At 40.3% G+C, this 15,239-nt stretch overlaps 1 long non-coding RNA gene across 1 annotated transcript; it reads left to right on the top strand.

Annotated features, from left to right (window-relative positions):
- The first annotated feature begins 11,136 nt into the window (after positions 1–11,136).
- Positions 11,137–13,475, top strand: LOC128529869 (uncharacterized). Its single transcript, XR_008361089.1, has 3 exons — positions 11,137–11,318; positions 11,390–11,495; positions 13,375–13,475. It is a non-coding gene; the product is annotated as an uncharacterized LOC128529869 (long non-coding RNA).
- Positions 13,476–15,239: the final 1,764 nt, after the last annotated feature.

Raw genomic sequence — 15,239 nt, 5'->3', positions numbered from 1 at the left:
CTTCAGTTACCAATGAGTTGATTACGTTGCTGAGAAGTCGCTGCACAGAAGCTGATGCTAAGGAATTTGATGCAGAAGTTGTAAAAGAATCACTTCTCCAGTTATTGCGAAGAGATGACGCTAGGTCAATTTATGGGTCAACTGTATCAAGAGCTGAAAGAGATAGTCAGGAGGGAAGTCATATGTCAGTGAGAAGGGCAGAAGCAGCAGCACGCCTAGCAGCCAAACGTGCAGAGCTAAATAGAGAAAAGGAAATCTTAGCGCAAAGAAAGGAGGTGTTATCTCAACAAGAGAAGTTAAAGATGCTGGAGGATCAAAGGGATCTGGAAGTCATGGAAGCTGAATACATTGTATATGCAGAAGAGGATTTAAAATTTAACGCTGAAAAAGAAGATACAAAAGAAAAGGGCACTGTAAATCCATGTCAGCATCCACTGCAACACAATAACTCTCCATGTAACAAGGTTTCCCCAGAAACTTTAGCTCAAAATAGCTCTGAAAATGAACAAGAGGCAAAAGTAGAAGAAGCTTTGCTGGTGAATGCATTAAAGGAATCCCTGGCAATGACCAAACTTCCAGCTCCAGAGCCATTTAGGTTTACAGGGGACCCTGTTAAGTTCACTGAATGGCGTACCTGCTTTAAGGCGTTTATTGAAACAAACTGTACTACCTCAGCACATAGGTTGTTCTGTCTGAAAAGGTACATAAGTGGAGATGCACTTAGTGTGCTAGAGGGAACCTTTTATAGGAGTGATGAGGAAGCATATATGCAAGCTTGGGATGCTCTGAACAAACGCTATGGACACCCATTTGTGATCCAGAGAGCATTCAGGGCCAAGCTGAGTAGCTGGCCAAAAATTGGACCTAGAGAGTCTCTGAAGTTAAGGGAGTTTGGTGATTTCCTCATCTCCTGCAAAAATGCAATGCCTCATGTACAAGGTCTAGGAGTTTTGGACGACTGTGAAGAAAACCAGAAATTGCTACAGAAACTTCCTGACTGGGTAACAACCCACTGGAATAGATACGTCACTAAAGTTATAGATGAAGGGAAGATATATCCTAGCTTTGCCAAATTTTCAGACCTTGTAGCAGAGGAGGCACGTATTGCATGTAATCCAGTCTCCTCTCTCCATGCTTTAAAACATGCAGATGAAAGGTCTGGGAAGGAACTAGAAGGGAGGGAAATAGATTTTGTGCAATGGAAAAAGGGTTCAAACCCAGCCCTTCTACTACTCAAGATAAAAGACAAATACGATGTGTCTGCTGTCAACAAAATCATTTTATATACAAATATGAAAGGTTTGCAGCAATGCCTCTCAAAGAAAAGAAAAAGTTCATCATTAACAACAAGATGTGTTTTGGCTGTCTCAGAATCGGTCATATCTCTAAAAACTGTAGGAAACAAGCTACTTGTAATATCTGCAGACAGAGTCACCCCTCTCCACTTCATGAGGAGCACTCTCAAGATGGAAAACCAGCAGACTTACCGGTCCAGGGGGATTCTACTAGCTTATGCAGTGTGGAGGCAAATAGTGGTAATCACACTTCTATAAACGTTCCAGTTTGGCTTTCTTGTGCGACGAAGGACAACCCAGAAATTTTAGCCTACGCTTTACTTGATACGCAAAGCAGTAATACATTTATTAGTCAAGACATCTGTGACAAACTGAATGTAGACACAGAACCTGTAAAATTAAAACTGTCAACAATGACAAATAGAGCTTCAATAGAGAATTGTCAGAGAGCAGTTGGACTAAGAGTGCGAGGTTATAGTCTGCAAGAGTACATTGAGTTGCCACCAGCATACACTTAAGAATATATTTCTTTGGAACGAAAGACCATTCCTTAGACCATACTTGCAAAAAGGCTAAAAAATGGGTTCACTTGCTCAGTGTTGCAAATGAGATACCAGATTTGTTGGATTGTCCTGTAGGGCTTCTACTTGGCTATGATTGTCCTATGGCCTTGAAGCCAACTCAGGTGATATCAGGAGAGGATCACGAACCATATGCTGTCAAAACAAACTTAGGCTGGAGTGAAGTGGGGTCCATAGCACCCAATAGTTGCTCTAGAATCGCAGCAGGGTTTTGTCATCGCATTTTTTTGAAGGAACTCCCTGCTATCACACCTGCATCAGTAGTCAAAGCACTAGAAGCAGACTTTCGAGATACAGACTGTAAGGAGAAGGCAATATCACAAGAGGACATTCAGTTTCTTAAACAACTGAAAAAAAAAATCACAATAAAGAAGGTCATGTCAATGCCCTTACCTTTTAGAGTACGTCCTCTGTTACCAAACAATAAGCAACTAGCCATGGTTCGTTTAAAGCACTTGAAAAGAGTTTTTTAAAGAGTGTTTTTTTCTGGTCAGGAAAAAATATTCGGGAGCCGTTATACATGAACTTTTAAATAAATTTAGCATTTTCCACACAGTGCATTTTTTTTATTTAGAAAGAGGTAGGCATGTGTCAATCATTACAACTTTACTGTCTGAAACAGGTAACTGAACAGCAGCAAAGTTACATGACAGCAGTTCAGTTAAACGCTGCTCTTACACTGGCTTTACAGATTCAGCAGGCACACCAGGCCAGCAAGGTGCTGCTCCCTTCTCACTCACAACAGTGGACATCTCCAACAGGAGCCTTTGTTGCCAGCAAGGGATTTTGTCACTATTTAAGCAACTGCCCTTTTACAATTGTCACAGATTACAAACCTCTTGTCGGGTTGAGGTATTTGAAAATTGAACTTTGATGTTGATCCCACGGGACATAGGGGTAGGTGGACTATGGAGCTGGATCCCTATGATCGTTCACAAAGATGGGGAGAGGGATTTAAATGTTGATGCCGTTACTCAAATCCTAATAGTTTCTTCGGCAACACCGAAACCCCTGACACAGATGGTATCAAGTCAAACAGATGATTTGTCTGCGATCTTTCAAACGGGTGGTTCTGTAAGTGATAACAGTACAAAGAGTCATCCTGGGGTGGTGTCAAAAATTGGTGTGACCCAGTGTGAAACCAATAACATTGCTTCTGAGCCTTCTGTGAATGTACTGTGTATGTTGTGGAGAGGTAAAGAATAAGACATTGATTGTTATTTAAAAAACAGATCCTCTCCTTTAACAGGTCTATATTTGGGTTGAACAACAAGAGAAACCTAACCTTAGACATGTTAGGGGGAAATTAAGGCAGTTTTGTCCGCAAGTTCCACATATGGTATTCAAGGAAGGAGTACTTTGTTGTACAGTGTGTGTTGCCCCAGTTAAACCTCAAACGTATCAGGTGGTAATTCCGGAGATTTTCATTCAAGATACTTTACATTACTTGCATGGGGATCCATGTGCTGGACACTACAGTGCTGAACGCACACTTAAAACAGCCCAGAGATTGTGTTTTTGGCCAGGAATGAGAACTGCTATAGAATGGTATTGTGAGTTATGTAAAGCTTGTGAGTCCTAGAAAAAGCCTGTTCCTCAGTGTAGGGCACCACTTTAGTCTATTAGTGCTATGAGACCTTTCCAGTTTGTGTGTTCTGATATCACTGAATTGCCAGTCACATCCAAAGGAAATATATATGTATTGGTAGTGCAAGATCTTTTTACCAAGTATGTCAATACTATCCTATGGTAGACCATAGCACAGCTTCTATGTAAACAGTTGTGACGTCTTGTGCCTGATAGTCAGAAGAAAAAAAAGGAGCTCAGAGACAAAAAAAACACAATGCAAGAGCACAAGGAGAATCAAAGGAAAGTGTAAGAGTAGAAAGCGCTTCGGTAGGAGAGCAGCACACACGCTCCTATTCCGTCTTCTCACACGTCTCTCCAGCGCACGCACCGGGGGCGGGGCAACACACCTTAAAAGGGCAACAGACATACATGCATACATGCAATGGTATATAACGTTGTAGTGACCGTTACACAGTACATACCAGAACATGGAGTTCCAGAGGAATTGTTCCCTGATCAGGGACGGCAGTACGAGTCAGAATTTTTGCAGGACATCTGCAAGAGGCTAAATATAAAAAAAAGAGAACTACATCTTACCACCCTCGTGGTAATGGCATGGTAGAACGGTTTAACAGGACTTTAAAAGATCAGTTAGCCAAAGTTCTATTTCACAGTGATGGTGAGTGGGACCAGTATTTGTCTACTGGTGTACTGTCATTTAATGCTACATTCTCATTCTAGCACTGGCTACTCTCCCTTCTTTTTAGCTCATGGTCATGAACCTCGTTTACCAGCATATGTACAGCTTGAATGTCCCTCAAGTGTTGTTATGGACACCCCACAGACATACGGTTCAACTTTAGTCAGTCATATGGAAACTGTGTTTCAAGAAGTACAAAACACTGGTGTTGATCAAAGACACAGGCGTAAGTACTACTTTAATAGGAATGATCCAACAATGCAAAGAAAGAAACTTGACCCAAAATGGACGGCGCCATATCGAGTGTATACTGTGGACATAAATGGTATCATTTATACAGGACCTGAGAAACGTAAACAGACTACCCAAAGTTGTTCACTATGAACGTTTGAAGCCCTTCAGGTCTCAGTTCACTGTGTGCTGGTCAGGAGGTAGAGACAAGGGTTGGAGAGTTGGGACCATCATACACAGCCATTTGTTCGTGGGAACACGGCATCTGAACTTCTCACCGTTCCTCACGTACGCAGGTCTCACGTCACCCGTTTCACAGTCGCTGCAGCAGCCGGCCTCATTAGTGGTACGCTCCCGAGGCTGTAATATCTTCTTCAGGTCGTGTTATTAGAAGACCTAGAAAGTTTTTATGTTGAAAGTTATTGACATAAAAAAAAGTCTATTAGTTTCCAGGTTGGTAGTGTGAGAACAAACATATTTTTTTTGTAAATTGTATTTTATTACCAAAAAAAAGTCAAGGCATTGTTTTATGTATTGAAATTAAACTTGTATTTGCTTTTCATTGTGTTTAGGACTTGTTTGATATTGCTTGTTGGGTTAGCCCAGACTCTTTGATGAAAATTTTTTGTTTTTGTTTTTGTATATTTGAAATGAGGACATTTCTTTTTTTTCTAAAGGGGGGAAAATGTCAGATTTATTTATTTCTGTTTATTATGTTGCATGTAGAGGGAATTGGCGCATACACAGATAGAATGCGCGGGGTGAGACATGCACAGTAGAGTTGAAAAGAGGGACTCAGTGTGCTGGAAGTGTGGAAGTTCACAGCTCCTTTTAAAATATGTTACAAATGCACAAGCTTTTCGGAAAAAAAACATATTTCTTATATAATATATTAAACAATAAATGATATTAAATCTATAATACAGTATCATTCATAGATGGAATGTTAAAATGTCACTCTTTTTTCATCTTTTTTAGCAGATAACCACGAGAGCACAATAAGCAAAAATAATGATCCTAAAATAGAAGAAAATAAGAATTACACCAGGAACTCTGGAGCTGTTGGGCAGCCATGCCAGGCCAACCACCAAGGTAAAGATATCTTATCTTAATCTTATCAGTCAAAATTACCAAATCATTGAACTCAATCATTGAATACAACCTTGATTTTCCTTAATATGTAATGAAATTGAAACAGTACAGTACATACATGGAAAGTTTACTGTTAGGGAAGTGGAGGCATAAAGGATATGGTTAATGCTTTGAGTTGCTCTAAAAAGTGAAGTTTTGAGAAGTTATGTTCTAGATTATGTCACAGCATCCTTTTTTTCAATTTAGAAGATGATGATAAAGGAAGTACAACTTAGCATAAACAAGGTGTAAAATACTAAACTTTACAAAATTTTATTTCTTAGTACAGTGGAACCTCGGATTACGAGCATAATTCGTTCCGGAAGTGGGCTCGTATTCCAAATCACTCGTAAACCAAATTTTATTTTCCCATAAAAAATAATAGAAACTTAAATTACTTGCCCAAATAATTAATACAAAATATAAAGTAAAAATAAAACAAATTAATTTGCACTTTACCTTTAAAAAAAGTAAAAATAAATCCTGACAGATACACACACACACACACATTAATGGAGAGACGTTTTTTTCTCAGGAAAAATTTGCAAGGAACATCGCTAATCACACACGGATGAGCGCATACTAACGGAATCACTGCTGTAAAGTAAAAAAATAAATAAAACAAATTAACCTGCACTTAACCTTTGAAAAGAACCGTGACAGAGCAGAGTTTTTGTGTAGGGGATCCGTTTAATTCAATTCAATTTTATTTATATAGCGCTGTATAACTACAATGTTTCACTTGCTTTTATCTGCTACTACGTGCAGCTCTAAAGGAGCTGCGGCTCATTAATCCTGCAGAGAATGAACTAACGCATGAGGCGTCAGTCTGTAGTTATATAGCGCCACTCAGCGGTAAAAGCCAACAAACGCACAAACCCAAATTCTGCCGCCGAGCGCCACGACGGTATAACAAACATTCCAATTGGGTAACCACTGTATGTGTATAGGAAGCCGAGAGGAGGAGGAGGTGGGGGTCTGTAAAGGCGAGAACGTGTCTGTGTGTGTGTGTGTGTGTGTGTGTGTGGACGCGTAATTTGTATTATAAGAATGCAGTAGACTGTTATGATCTGTAACGGATTCGACCCATGTTGCACGGGCGGCACCATAAAGCACGGACACAAGGCGAGGTCTTACGGAAAAAGGGTAATTTATTAAGGTAAAATAAGGAAGGGAAGGGTCAAGGGAAGGAGAATGGAAAGAAAGGGAAAGGGATAAAGGTTGTGCATGTGCAGGTTTGGGCGCAGTCTCATGCGGGCACACAGCTGACGATAAGTGGCGGTGGGCGGAGTGGCAGAACGGAGCACGCAGAGTCAGTGCTCCAGCACGCTCTCTTGTGACGGCGCTTCTTCTGCTGTCAATGGCCGGCGGGAGTCCTCGCAGATGCAAATGCAAAAACGTCCTCGCAGCCTTTTCCTCTTCGGCAGCTGGGCTGCGAAGGCGGGCTCGATGCGGGAGTGAAGGGTTCGCGGGTGCTTGCGCAGCTCTTTCTCACGCTATCCTCAGCTTTGGGATAAAAGGGCCGAATTCCAGTGTCCTTGTTTAAAGTTTCTGGGGCGCTTCATATTGCCCCACTTACATGCCACTCACCTATTCTCCACCACATCACGTATTTCCCGGACCTCAAACTAAACTTCGCGCCGTGCTTTTATAATGCAAAGCGAGCCCAAGATTATATTAACGTTAATTATCGCCAGCCGGCACGAATAGGTGGCTCTGTCCCTTTGCCTTTTCAGGGAGCCTACGAAGTGAGCGATTAGCGATAGTAGATTTGGGCGCACGCCCATCAAAGGCGCACGCCGTGACAGATTATCATAATTTTATGCATGCGGTTAAGCGTTGATTACGTAGCAAAGTAAAGTGCAAAGTAAACGTAGCAAAGTAAAGTGAAGGATCACGATGCTCAACATCCCGGAGCCCAAACCCCATTTAAATTAAATTAACAAATGTTTTAAGTAAATAATAATAGCCCACGTTTAGAAAAGCATTTTTATTTAGATTATAAAAATAATCCTGCATCTGTTTTAGGTTTTTCAGCTGACACTGTTCTTATGGCTCTGTCGGAGTAAATAATTTAGTAACAAGCCTGTAAATTTCCATGTAAAACAGTTACATCTGTATGAATAAATTGATATGATGAGCTATTGATCAGTGACTTATGTAAACGACTCAGTTCAGATGCTGCGCTGTTTTGGGGAGAGACGTGCTAATGACAATTTGGTCTGCTGTGTGTGTGTGTGTGTGTGTGTGAGAGGTGTCAAGAAACTTATATACTCATGAAAAGTTGTAGATTATTCAGTGAAACAGAGGCTCTGCTAAAAAAAAAGTTGGACACATCAGTCACTTAACCCCAAATAAAAGGTCTTTCTGAGTGTTATGATATAGTTGTAAAATAACAGATATACAAAGTGCGCACTGAATACTAAACCTAAATCAGGCACGAGGATTAATAAACCAAGATAGCCCCATACCCGTTTTTATTTTTATTTTTTTAATAAAAATACCAAATAATATTATTGTGTATAGATTAATTAAAAACAATGCAATTTATGCTATCATAAGGAAAATCTCAATTTCTTCCATTCCGAGGATTAAAAACGGTAACAATGTCAACTTTAGCATCTAGAACCCAGAAGATTAAATTTACACAAATTTAAAAAGAGGCCTTAATCACTGAAAGTCTTCAGAAAAGCCTCAGATTCAAAAGGTTTTTAAAGTGTGGAGAGGTGCATTTCAGTTCCTCTGAATGTATAGGTGAGAACAGCTGATTCACACCTGGGGAAGGTGAATAATTTGCACTTGAATGTTGTCTGGCCTTGTAAAGTACACACAGAGACACTAAAAGAACAACAACCCAGGATTAATAAGAATAAAAGGCCCTGATTATACTGCACAAATATTTTTTAGCACATCAAAATTCCTTCACGCTCTCGAAAACTTTATGCGTGCGTTTGAGCGCTGATTAGACTACGTAAAGAGGAGGATTTTTATTTAGTCTATAAAAAAGTAACCTGCGTCTATTTTTAGGCGTGCCAGCTGCCACTTTTTAGTTAGAAGTTTTCAATACAAATCTTATAATGCCCACATGACATCAAACATTCCCCTTGTTAATATTTTAACTATTAATACTACTATTTTAGCTATTACTGTTTCATTTACTTTGAAATAACATTAAAACAAGAACAATAAAACGTTTTATTAAATATGGTTGACTACATTTGGGCTGTGTAACGAGTTCGACCCTAAGTGCACAGGCAGCACCATGAAGCACGACTCGAGGTTAGGTCTTACAGAGAAAAATGTGAAGGAAAAGGTTAAAGGAGTGAGGATGGAAAGAAAGGAATGTGCATGTGCAGGTTTGATTAGCAGTGCCCCGCTGGCATGTGGGCACAGGCTGGTGAGCGGTGAGCAGCGGACAGGGTGGCAGCGTGGGCCCGTGAGGATAGCAGCTCCTGCCTCCATCTGCTCGCGCTGACTCTGCTCTCTGCGGATGGCAGGACCGGCCCCTACCAGCTCTCGCTTCCTTGAAGTCCCTGGGGCGCGTTCTATTTGCCCCGCTTGCATGCCGCACTTCCGCGTTGTTGCGTGCGCATCGCACTTACACTGCGTAGTAAAATCCACTGGAACCCAACAGCCTCCGAGCTACACTCCCCGCTGTATTTTGCAAGCCCGGGATCATAAGCAAGGATAGCTCACTAGCCGTGCCTAATTCTGCGGCCCCGCTCCTTCGCATATCTGAAGGGGAGGCCGCCTAACTAGTGAGCGAGAAGCGATATTGATTTTGTCTAAATAGACGCTATCTTTAATACTTAATGGAGGTTTTGAGCTGTATACGCATTCTTGCCTAAACAACTCTTAAAGGGGTCATACAGGCCTACATGCACTTTTTTCATCTGTTTGGACTGAAGCACTGCGTTGTGGGCAATGCTTTGTGGGTAATGCAGTCCAAAGCATTGCCCGCACTGGACTACACTCCCGTGGCTATACCCCACGTGTGTTGTGAAGACACAGAACTGGGGGGGCGGGCTCAGCAGAAATCATAAGCATTTAAAGGAACATGCACTGAAATAGGTTGCTGAGAACAGAGCTAGTTTTTACCAGTTAAAAGTAGTGTTTTTTTACACAAACATTGAGAATTTTTAATTGAATATATTACAAACTTTTCATTAGGACCCTAAAGATCATATTAACATTTACTGAAACATGTTTTTGGATGATCCCTTTAAAACTACACTTGTGACACAATAAGTAATATTTCGAACATTTTGCAGTCTGCCAACATCACTGTTGTATTTACTGCGACGAGTAAAAATTTCACTTTGCGCCATCTGGCGGTCATTTTATGAATGACTTTGAAATGCAACAAATTTATTTTGGCTGCTGTCGTTTTAACGCGGCGGTGAGCACGACGACAATAACTATTCCAATTGGGTACCTACTGTACACACTCACACTCTCTGCCTTACACAGAAACTCCGCTCTGTCGCTATTCTTTTTAAAGGTAAAGTGAAACACGACAGGCTAATACAGAGAGGGAGAGAAATATCTCTTTACCCTCTAATGAGACTTGCTTTTGCTTTATACGCACGCACACGCATGCTGTACAAACGCGCTCACAAACAGAAAATAAAATATGTTTTATGCGCACACACGTGGTCATAGTGTTATAGTAAACAGTACACATGTGCACGGACGTTGATTATATCAGTGAGATACGAGCACTAAGACCCAGCAGGGGAGACGATTACCCACAATTTCGCAGTGCAAGAGAGAGAAAAACCGTTGTGTGATTAGTGATACTCAAGATCAAGACCATACTTGTTTTTCAAATCAAAATTTATTAAAAATCTTTGGTCGTCTTGCGGAACTCTCGTAAATTACATTACTTGTAATCCGAGGTTCCACTGTATTAATAAAGTAGGCAGAGTGTTCTGCCATACAGAAAGATAGGGAGAAATATACATTTGCTTTAACCAGAAGTAAAAGAAAAGATAAAAATAAGTTGATCAGCTTTAATGCACATCAATGATAATAATATCATTGATGTGCATTAAAGCTGATCAACTTATTTTTATCTTATCTTTTATTTCTGGTTAAAGCAATCAACTGATCAACTTATTTTTCTCTTTGGCCTTTTAACTACTTCTAAAAACGCTAGTCATTAAATAAAACCAAAGTTTTCATTGAAAGTACAGTTAGTACACGTAAAGTCTACAGTTAATGAAAATATATAGTAATCATAAGTAAATACTCCTTCATGCAATTACAATTGATTTACAATCTTTTTTATAGTTAGGGCTCCAATGCAGTTATAATTACATATGTACAATGATTTGTGTAAATTGTGTTGATGTATTGCAATGGTTTATATCCGTTCTTAATAATGGCAACATACAGTATGGTGAAAATAAGACCTTTTCCGAAAAAACATCAACCCAATCTTCAAAAGTGTGGGAATTCATATGACAGAGATCTACAGAAATGGTGCTCTGACAAGAACTAAAAGGAAGATTCTATAGAGTAGATTAGCAGGATGAGCTGTGGTCTTATCATGTTGGTTCTTTGTGTGGGTGCCTTATTTACAACAAGCTGTACTGTTCTTATATCTGTCATACTCTGGGTCGGAGGTCTTCTGGGTCACCTGGTTCGTGTCTGAGATTAGCTCCTGCAATTCGACCTCCAGGAGGCTGATCCAGTGCTCCAAGAGGTCCTTGTGTTCTGGAGACGCAATCAGCATCTAATATTGAGGAGCATAAGCAGTTATCACAGCCTGCCCTGGTACTTCTACGAGGGATCGTTTGGTAGAGAAAGGTAGTAGCGTTTATCGTCAGGTCTTTCATCCCAGTGGGGGTGAATCTGTTGACCAGCTGCTGTTGCCACAGGTGTGAGCAGGAGCTTGGCCATCAGGGCGTTGAGCGGACATTGGCACTTCTACGACAGCGGTGCTTCTGACCCGGTATGTCGGTAGAGGAAGCTGAATGGTGTAAGGTGAGTGAGCAATGCTAAGTGTCCAAGGACTGTTATCCCACCGTTCATAGCTTTATGGGACACCTTTTGGCATCACAGCCTAACGAAATTCTGGCTATTAATTTTACTGTGTTGGAGCCAAATAGGAATGGTATGGAAAATGTCCTTGTGATGACTGACGTTTTCAGTAAATATACCTTAGCTATTCCAACTCTTGACCAACATGCCACTTCAGTTGCTCAGGTGCTAGTAGTGAAATGGTTCTGTAAGATTGCAATTTTGTTGCTGAAAAGTCTCCTTATCCAGCAACTTTGTGGGATTTATGGGATTCAGAAGTCTCGCACAATGCCACATCATCCAGCTGGTAACGGCCTATGTGAGTGTTTAAATCAGACCCTTCACAATTTGTTGCGTGCCTTACAAGTATCTAGGAAGAGAGACAGAGCCTCTTGTTTACCTCAAGTCTTGTTCTGTTATAATACCACACCCAATCAGTCTACTGGTGAGTCTATATTCTATTTGATGTTTGGTCGAGAGGCTTGGCTACCAGTGGATTTTCTGTTGGGAAGAATGAATGGATTCTGGAGCACCAGACTCGCTTGCGAACAGCATTTGATGGGGCCCAGGAATGGTTGAGGCTTGCTGCAACTCGCAGCAAAATCATGATCAGCAGGTGCAAGATAAGCCATTGAGGGAGGGTCAGTTGGTGTACGTGCATGATTTTAGTGCATGGGGACGTCACAAAATTCAAGACCTGTGGAGCTCTGTGTTTCATCAGGTTTTGAGGGTACCTAGAAAAGGGAGGTCAGTTTATACGACCTTTGATACCGGTTTGGGAGGTTGACAGGACTAGGCAAGTACATCATCCTTTGCTAAAATTGGTGGTACATTAGAATGCTCCTTGTCCTGCTTCTCCTGATGACACTGTACGTAAGGATCTCGCCTTGCCTCATGACCCATCTCTGGAGAATGAGTCTTATTGTAAGGATGACCTTTTGATTCTGGCTCATGAACCTCCTCTAAGTTCTTGTCCTTCGTCGGTGACCTGCCCAGACACAGGTGCCCCAGCTACCCTTTAGCCTTCAGCTTTAGAGTCGAGTCGGCCCCAATGTCCATCATTTACCAAAATCTGTGGGGGTAGTTGCCCAGATGTGCCTTTGTTTTGCGTGCAGTGCAGCTTCTGCCGTATTCAGGCCCTGGGACTAGTAAGAATAAGCATTGTTGGGTCGACAATTCAAAAGTGGGGGTAGATTGTAGCAGGATGAGCTGTAGTCTTATCATGTTTGGTTCTTTGTGTGGGTGCCTTATTCACAACAGGTTGTACTGTTCTTATGTCTGTCATACTCTAGGTCGGAGGACTTCCGGGTCACCTGGTTCATGTCTAAGATTACTCCAGACGCTAGCCAATCTGCTTGCCTGTGGGCTGTTATAAAGGTAGCAGAAGGGTCTTTACTCTCATGTAGAGCGCCCGGCCTATTTTAGCTTGGTACCTGACTTCCGGTTTTGCCACTGGTAAGAATGCCATTCGCAATCGCTTAGCTATGCTTATGGGTTCTGGGTCCCTTAGTTAATTTAATAATTAGGGTTGTTTATTCCCTTGAGTGCAATTCCCAATTAGCTACAGTTGTTAAAATTAGGGGACCGGCGGAGTTCGAGCCAGCCCTCTACCACTCGCCACAGTGGAATAATATGCACCATTCCTATTTAGGCCTACACGGCAGACAATCCTAACTTTTTGATGAACTCAATGAGTAAAAGTTTAAGGTCAAAATGTTTCTTTACATAAGATAGATTCATAGATTTCATGTTAAAATATGTTACAAAAGCACAAGCCTTTCTAAAAGGATTATAGATTATAAAATTCATAGATTTAATGTTAAAATGTCAAATTTTTTATTAGATAAACACCAAACTAAAATGAGCAAAAAATATGGATACTGAAATAAAGGAAAATGAGGATCACACCAGGAACTGGCGACCTGTTGGAGAGTCACGCCATGCCCCCCAACAAAGTAAGCATCTCTTAATTTTGCTTCCATCATCTTATCGGTCATAATTAACAAATCTATATAGATAAAAAAAAAAGGTTTTTTTTGTACATTGGACAGAACTCAATTTTTCAATTACAGTATATCTTTACGTTTCATTACACTTGAGGACCTGAAACCAGTCTGAGAAAATTTTCTGTCAGTATGTCTGTCTGTCATCAAAAACTTTAACCTCCACCAAAAATTAGTTATGAGAAGTTATGTTCCAAATTATGTCACAGCATCTAGTCCTTTTTTTTTTCATTTAGAAGATGATCATGAAAGAAGTGAAAATGGTTATTAGCATAAACAAGGGGTAACATACTCAACCTTACCACATTGTATTTCTTAGTATTAGTTAGACAAAGAATTCTGCCATACAGAAAGACAGGGAGACATGTACAGTACGTGGGCTTCAAACTGGTTAATGCTCTGATATGCTTTGTTGTGGTCATGCCCCCAGCACAGTCAAGCTGCCACTGTCATGCCTGACCCTGTGTATTTCCTAATAAGCCGGGATATGTGAAAAGAGGAAATTCACTGGGCTGTAATGTACATATAACAATTAAAGGCTTTTATCGTCTTTTTCTGCAAAAATATTGTCGAATAATGTATTGGAACAGGTGTGTTGAGGTGTGCTGCCCCAATGTCAACTACAATCTGGCGAGACGGCAAATGGCTGAGACAGCAAATGGCTTATAATTGTGTGATTAGATTCTACTGACAGACATTTAATTGACTGAATAAGTTCTTTAGTAGTGTGAATGGGATAGATATAGAATAGAATCATAAGGAAATTCTCTGTTATGCATTGACAGTTGGTTTACAGTCTTTTTTATGAACTATACCTAGGGCTGGAATGCAGTGTCAACATAATTGATTACCTATGTACAGTACATATGTTGATACATGTACATATGTTTATACATAATAATATTTTACAATCATTTACATCCATGGTGAAAATAAGACCTCATCACAAAAAACATCAACCCGGTCATCAAAAGTATAGAAGAGATAATAAGATAAAGACCTACTAAAATTACACTCTGACAAGAACTACATGGAAGACTCTCTGGAGCAGATGCTAATGGCTAGTATGGCGATGCCACTTTCAGTGTATTTGCAAGTTGTAAGCAGTGTGTTTATGTGCATATTGACTTGTAAAAATTGTACACTGTAGATTTCCATTAATGTTATGCTGTAAGTCTGTGTAAGCAACTTTTTGCAGATAAATAATACAAATGCATTTCTGGTTTACAGTCAGCAGTAGCTATTGAATGATTAATTAATTTAATCATAATTAACACATTACCTATGGTAATTAACAGCAAAATATGGTAAAACTGCGCTTTTCTCTCCATATCTGCCTTCTGTGTTGTTAACTGTCCCTTTTTGCAGGACAGTAACTAAATTACCTCACCTCTGTTGTTTTTTTAAGTTTGTGTTATTTAAGGTCCGTCCGTCCCCCCCCCCCATTCAATGTTTGGATCGGGGATTAGAGAAACGTAATTTCGATTCTCTATATGTATGCACTGTACATGTAGCAGAATTGACAATAAAGTTGACTTTGACTTTTTTACTTAGGCCTACACTGCAGACAATTGTACTGTAACTTTTTTGATGAACTCATGAAAAAAGTAAACATTAAAGTTGAATTATGTTTCCTTCCTTCATAGGTTTCATGTTAAAATATGTAACAAATGCATGAGCCTTTCTGAAAAAAAATCTTTCTTAT

Source organism: Clarias gariepinus, chromosome 9 (genome assembly GCF_024256425.1).
Source record: "Clarias gariepinus isolate MV-2021 ecotype Netherlands chromosome 9, CGAR_prim_01v2, whole genome shotgun sequence".
NCBI classification, from domain to species: Eukaryota; Metazoa; Chordata; class Actinopteri; order Siluriformes; family Clariidae; genus Clarias; species Clarias gariepinus.
This window is presented reverse-complemented; position numbering and strand designations above follow the sequence as displayed.